Raw genomic sequence first — 7809 nt, forward strand, 5'->3', positions numbered from 1 at the left:
GAAAATGCATTCATATTTGTAAATAAACCTTTCCTTAAAAAGACCAATGTGTTTCTTTGTTCCTTTTAAATATCCTTATGCAGTGTTAAATAAATATACAATTTAACTTTTGACTCAATGTAAAAACATTAGCACATTTAGTTTCTTAACAAGTAAACAAATTGAGTGTCTTAAACTGCTTGTTTGAAAAATATTTTCCCTTATTTTACTCTACAACAAACTCTGAATGTTGTTGTTTCTAACTTGATATTAATATATAATATAAATATACTGCATTATAAAGAAACAAGTAAAATACTAAATTCCTGAATACTAACATCACAAAATCATGGCTATAAATAATTGATTATATGTGTGTTTGTCAACATACTGCTGAGAAAGACAATAACAGAGGGATTGTTCAGATATATTATTAATTATATAGTGTTGTTATTATTAAATGTATAATTAAAATATATTATAATATGCCAAAATTATAATCTAACATAACGTATAGTGTTTCAATACCTGTGAATAATATTTTTTTTTTAACTGAGATCATAAAAAGATATGCATGACAGCTTACAGTATTGTGGAGTGGAGGGGGGGCGGGGCCGGGTCGGAATATCGTGCGCCCGGTCCCCAATCGGCCTGATGAGGCGCGCGAGGGATAAAGGCGGCCAGTGACGATGGCTCGAGAGAGACAGAAATACGGGCATGTCCGTCATGTGTGTTTATGTTTGTGCTTTTGGTTTAAGTTTTCATTAAATATTATTTATGTTGACAAGCCGGTTCTCGCCTCCTCCTTGCCCATCCTTTAACTGTGTTAAGTAGCCTATATTCATAAGAACAATGAAACAGTAAAATAAGAGTGTTTCACTTTTTCATCATTCTATGAATCTATTGAAGAGATTTAAGCATATTTGCTGTTATAAAGACACATTAACAAGCAACATTGTTAAAGTGTTGATGATTTATACCTGGATATGATAAAGTATTTGTGAAACGTTCTAAGTTTGTGGGTCAGGAGACAACGAAGCAGTTTCAAGGTCAGTCCTTTTATTTTCTCTCTTTTTACACACAATCGATGGTAACCGTCGATAACAAAGGAAAATAGTAAATACATGAAAGCACTCTAAAATAATGAACACTCTCTCTCTATTCAGGGTGTCGTGCTTTCTGGTCACTCTCTTCTCTCTGATGCTCTGGCGTGCCTTTTCATGTCTCTCTCTGCAATCACTATAATGAGAGACAGTTGTTAGAGATAATTACGACCCAGGTGACGAGCCTTACTGCTGTCCCTCTCCCGCAGACTGATACTGCCATGCCCCCACTGCTGACTCAGGCCAGGGCAACATCCAGTCTGCCTACTCCCCCCAACATTTCTGGAGATAAAGTCAGCCACAACCATCTGCGCCCCCGGTCTGTGGATCACCTTGAACATAAAGGGCCGAAGAGCCAGATACCAACAGGCGATCCGTGTGTTAGTATCTGTGGCAGCGGGGGCGTGGTCAAGCGCCCGTCCGGGAGAGGAAAGCGGTAAGGGCGCTTACACCTGAGCTAAATTATGCCTAAACACCTGTCTCTAATTCCAGTGAGCACGAGGAGAGCGGCATAAAAACAGAGCCTCCAGACGGGGAGAGAAGACAAGCAGACCCAGTGTTTGTGTGTGTTCGTGTATTTGTGTGTGCAAAACATAATTAAAAAGGACGTACCTTGAGAGGAAGACCTGTTTTCTGTCCTCCTTCACTAGTATAGTGTTACACTGGTGCCGAAACCCAGGAAATTATGGAGCAAAGTCGCCCCATAGAGTCCTCCCAGCTGGCAGAAGTCCTCCAATCCCTCGCGACGCTGCATCAAGGCCACCAGCAATCCCTGCTTGAGCTCCGGCAGGACCAAGATCGCCGGTTTTTTGAGATCATGCGGGCTCAGGCAGAGGACCGGCTCGCCATCCGGAGCCTCCTCAGCCAGGAGACGGAGCCGGCCACAGCCGCGACCCCGGACAGCCACGCTACGCTACCCCCGCCCACGTTACATAAGATGGGGGCAGCAGATGATCCTGAGGCCTTCCTCGACTTGTTCGAGCGGACGGCCGAAATCTGGGGCTGGCCGCCCGAACAGTGGGCAGCCCGTCTAATTCCTCTCCTGTCCGGGGAAGCTCAACTCGCGGCACAACAACTGCCGGCGACAAATCTCCTGGCTTACACTGACCTGAAGAGGGCCATTCTGCAACGGGTCGGTTGGAGCCCGGAAGAGAATCGGCAGCTCTTCCGGGGCATGAAGCTGGAGAAGTCCGATCGCCCGTTCGCGTTTGCCCAACGGCTCCGGGACGCCTGTCAGCGCTGGCTGCTCGCGGGGGACCATGACGTCGAGGGAGTGATTGACCAGGTGGTACTGGAACAGTTCGTTCAATGGCTGCCTCGGAAGACGGCGGGGTGGGTCCAGTGCCATCGCCCGGCGTCGCTGGAGGAAGCTGTTCGGCTAGCGGAGGACCACTTGGCGGCGATCCCGAGGGCGGACGAGCCCTCTTCTTCTCTCTCTCTCTCTCCCCTTCCCTTGTATCTGCCCATGCCCTCGCCCCTCCCCTGTGTTTTCTCCTTCTGTTCTCTCCCCAGGGCCCGTTACTGCCCCGCGCAGGCGTGGAGGCTTCCAGAGACCTGCTCCCCGGCCGTGGGAGAATGCGCCCTCCCATTCCCCGTCTTTCAGCCGCTCTCCTCCTCAGGTGGGGGCGCCCGCCAGCACAAGTGCGGCCGCAACGCCTGGGCCGGCCTGTTGGAGGTGCGGAGACCCGGGCCACTTCCGGGATCAGTGTCCGCTGATGGAGGTGGGGACGGTGGTGCGGGTCTCCGACGTCCCGCAGGCTGCCCCCTGTCAGGCTGGAGCATACCGGATTCCCGGTAAGGATCAGGGGGGGTATTTACCAAGCTTTGCTGGATACCGGCTGCAATCAGACCACCATCCACCAACGCTTGGTTCAACCCGGGGCTTTGGGTTTATCTAAACTGTTGAGGGTGAGGTGTGTGCATGGGGATGTGCACAAATATCCCATGGTGACGTTGGCGATTATATTTAGGGGAAAAAAAACATAGTGTGGAGGCAGCGGTTAGTTCCCGCCTCACCCATCCGCTAATCTTGGGTACTGATTGGTCGAATTTTAAAGATATATTAGAGGGTATTTGTGCGGATGGGTCCTGCATAAAGAGGTGTGCGGTGTGCGATGCTTTGGCAGGGGAGGCGGAGCCGGGACCGTCCTCGGCTGCCCGGAATGACGAGGAAAGGGGCGAGGTGGCCGCCCCTCCTCTCAGGGAATTCCCTGAAGGGGACTTTCCTCTAGAGCAGTCGCGGGACGAAACTCTTAAACATGCTCTTGACCAAGTGAGAGTGATTGATGGTCAACAGCTCCGGCCGGGCATCGCCATTGCATACCCATACTTTGCGTTGATTAAAGATCGGTTATATAGAGTGACGCAGGACGCTCAAACAAAGGAGGAAGTGACACAATTATTGATTCCACGAAGCCGCCGGGAAATGGTTTTCCAGGCGGCTCACTACAATCCTATGGCCGGTCACCTAGGGGAACGGAAAACACTTCTCCGCCTAATAGCCCGTTTCTATTGGCCGGGCATTGGCGGTGACGTCCACAGGTGGTGTGCGGCGTGCTGTGAATGTCAGCTGGTAAACCCACCAGCCACCCCAAAAGCACCATTGCGCCCTCTACCATTAATCGAGGTCCCCTTCGAGAGAATTGGGATGGACCTCGTCGGGCCATTAGAACGGTCAGCACGCGGACATCGCTTCGTGTTAGTCCTAGTGGATTACGTGACGCGATATCCGGAAGCAGTGCCTCTGAGCAACATCTCTGCACGTAGTGTTGCAGGGGCACTCTTCAAGATAATCTCCCGGTGGGGATTCCGAAGCGAAATCCTCACCGATCAAGGCACGACTTTTATGTCACGAACACTTCGCGAACTTTACGAGCTCTTGGGCATCAAATCGATTCGCACTAGCGTTTACCACCCGCAGACAGATGGCCTAGTGGAACGATTTAATAAAACGCTCAAGAACATGATTCGTAAATTCGTACACGACGACGCTAGAAATTGGGATAAGTGGCTAGACCCCCTGTTGTTTGCAGTACGAGAGGTCCCACAAGCCTCCACCGGGTTCTCCCCATTTGAGCTGCTGTACGGGCGACGCCCCCGCGGTGTCCTTGACGTCATCCGCGAAGCGTGGGAGGAGGGACCTTCTAATAGTAAAAATGAAATTCAGTTCGTTCTCGATCTTAGAGCAAAACTCCACACACTGGGGCGATTAACACAGGAGAATTTGCTCCAAGCTCAAGAACGCCAACGCCGGCTGTATGACAGGGGTGCTCGGCTACGGGAATTTGCACCGGGAGATAAGGTATTTGTATTACTCCCAACATCGAGCTCTAAATTACTCGCCAAGTGGCAAGGGCCCTTTGAGGTCACACGACGAGTCGGGGATCTCGATTATGAGGTTAAACGTACCGATAGAGGGGGCGCACGTCAAATTTATCACCTCAACCTCCTGAAATTATGGAGGGAGGAGGCAGCCTCTGTGACGTTGGCCACGGTAGTTCCGGAGAGGGCGGAGCTCGGGCCGGAGGTAAACAAAAACTACAATCTCAACACTCCGGTTACTTGTGGAGACCAACTCTCACCGCGGCAGCTCACAGAGGTTTCTGAATTACAAAAGGAATTTGCGGATGTGTTTTCCCCTCTACCGGGCCGTACAGACATCATACAGCACCACATCGAGACCGAGCTGGGCGCGGTGGTGCGTTGCCACCCTATCGCTTACCCGAACATAAAAAGAAAATAGTTCGGGAAGAATTAGATGCGATGCTTGATATGGGCGTAATAGAGGAATCCCACAGTGATTGGTCCAGCCCGGTTGTTCTTGTTCCCAAGAGTGATGGGTCTGTTCGATTCTGTGTGGATTACAGAAAAGTCAACGCGGTGTCTAAATTTGATGCGTACCCAATGCCCCGTGTTGATGAACTGCTTGATCGGTTAGGCACTGCTCAATTTTATTCGACCTTGGATTTAACAAAGGGTTATTGGCAGATCCCCTTGACACCAATGTCCCGTGAGAAAACAGCCTTCACTACGCCGTTTGGGTTACACCAATTTGTGACGCTTCCTTTCGGTTTGTTTGGGGCACCAGCCACGTTTCAGCGACTCATGGATCGGATCCTCAGACCGCACACCGCGTACGCCGCTGCCTGTTTAGATGATATTATCATTTATAGCAATGATTGGCAGCGGCACATGCAACATCTGAGGGCCGTCCTGAGGTCGCTGCGGCGGGCGGGGCTCACGGCAAACCCTAAGAAGTGCGCGATTGGGCGTGTGGAGGTACGGTATCTGGGGTTCCACTTGGGTCATGGCCAGGCGCGGCCCCAAATTGATAAGACCGCGGCGATTGCGACTTGCCCTAGACCGAAGACCAAAAAGGGGGTGAGGCATTTCCTGGGGCTGGCTGGCTATTATAGAAGGTTTGTGCCTAATTATTCGGACGTCACCAGCCTGCTGACTGACCTCACTAAAAAGGGGGCTCCAGATCCGGTTCAATGGTCGGAGCAGTGTCAACAGGCGTTTATGCAGGTTAAAGCCGCACTTTGTGGGGGGCCGCTTCTTCATGCACCTGACTTCTCTCTCCCTTTTATTTTGCAGACAGACGCTTCAGACAGAGGGCTGGGGGCCGTACTCTCGCAGGTGGTGGAGGGGAGGAGCGCCGGTGCTGTACATTAGCCGTAAGCTCTCCTTAAGGGAGACTAAGTACAGCACTGTGGAGAAGGAGTGTTTGGCCATCAAGTGGGCGGTCCTCACCCTCCGGTATTACCTGCTGGGGCGGGCCTTCACCCTCTGCTCGGATCACGCCCCACTCCAGTGGCTCCACCGCATGAAGGATACTAACGCCCGGATCACCCGTTGGTATCTGGCTCTCCAGCCCTTTAAATTCAAGGTGGTCCAAAGACCGGGGGTGCAGATGGCTGTCGCCAACTTTCTCTCCAGGAATGGGGGGGGAGTGGTAGACAGGCCAGATGGTGCCCCGGCCTGAGTCGGGCGGTGGGGGTATGTGGCAGCGGGGGCATGGTCAAGCGCCCGTCCGGGAGAGGAAAGCGGTAAGGGCGCTTACACCTGAGCTAAATTATGCCTAAACACCTGTCTCTAATTCCAGTGAGCACGAGGAGAGCGGCATAAAAACAGAGCCTCCAGACAGGGAGAGAAGACAAGCAGACCCAGTGTTTGTGTGTGTTCGTGTATTTGTGTGTGCAAAACATAATTAAAAAGGACGTACCTTGAGAGGAAGACCTGTTTTCTGTCCTCCTTCACTAGTATAGTGTTACAGTATCCTTCATGCAGAGGAGAGTAATCGGAACAGAGGGTGAAGGCCCGCACCAGCAGGTAGTAGCAGAGGTCAAGAACAGCTCCTGTGAGAGCACCGTGCCCAGGCCCCTGTCAGATGCATCGGTCTGCAAAATAAAGAGGAGAGAAAAATCAGTAAAAGCGGCCACCCACACAGTGCAGACGGCAATGGGTGAATGAGCCACAGTGAAAAGCGCTTTGAATACCGGTAAGGTTAAAAAAGGGCAGACCATTTACCATTGCAGACCAAGTATGCCCCTTCATGGCATTGGTATTCCCTGATGGCATTTCAGCAGGATAATCCGCCCTGCCACTCTGCACACATTGTTTGGAAATAGTTTGTTGAACATGATGAAGATTTCAAGCTGTTGCCCTGGCCTCCAAATCTGTGGGATATGCTGGACCAACAAGTCAGATCCACAAATCTCCATCTCACAACTTAAAGGATTTGAAGGATTTGCTGCTAATGTCTTGGTGCCAGATACCACAGGACACCTTCAGGGGTCTTGTAGAGTCCATGCCTCAGCAAGTTGGTGCTGTTTTGGCAGCATGCAGAGGGCCAACAGCATATGTTTTGGCTCATCAGTGTATATAATATCTCTAGTATAATATACTATTTTCAGGCCTGAAAATGACAGCTGAAACTTTTAAAATGCTTTTAAAGCATATCTAGTCAGTCCACTTTTATTAAACCAGCTCTGGAACTAGTGGGGCATGTTGTCACAAAAGTTCAATGTGTCTTCAGCAAACTTAAATGATCTTTTAGAGAAAAATAACAATTGACATATTTGATAGCTTATTTGTAGCCAAGATTTAAGTTATGTGTCTATCCAGAAATTAACTTTCAAAAATAAACCCAACATTAGAAATATTCACTGGAGTAAAAGTGTAACAAACATATACAATCAATCAACACAATCAAGCTGTTTGTCAACATCTAAATAGATTCTTTAGGTTTATAAACTGAGAAGATGAGTGGACATGAGTTTCATTTATCTATTCAGACAAAGTACACAATTAAACAGTTTAGATCATGGATTGTACATGCCACTTTTCCATGTTCAGTATATTGTTTCTGGAAATGCCTTCCTTGACTTTTTGCAGACAACATGACTGATTCAAAGTTCTTGCTTGAGGAGTCTGCCGCCATCTGGCCATCTCCTGACTGTACAACAGAAGATTGTGTGACAGATAACTACAAGAATGTTCTTGAAGAATCAAGAACATCATTAGCTTTATAACATTTCTCTAATTTATCTCAATAACCAAGTTTCCATCCAATTTTAGGTATAAGATTGTACAGTTTCCACACTGACACTCTGGGTGCCATGTGTAGTTCTATCTTGGTGAAAAATAACAAGTGTCAGACTGACACATTTCAAGAAACAATTACCTATATTCCATAAACTATAAACACAATCTCAAATCTGCATAT

The sequence above is a fragment of the Xyrauchen texanus genome, chromosome 50 (assembly GCF_025860055.1).
Source record: "Xyrauchen texanus isolate HMW12.3.18 chromosome 50, RBS_HiC_50CHRs, whole genome shotgun sequence".
In the NCBI taxonomy this organism is placed as follows: Eukaryota; Metazoa; Chordata; class Actinopteri; order Cypriniformes; family Catostomidae; genus Xyrauchen; species Xyrauchen texanus.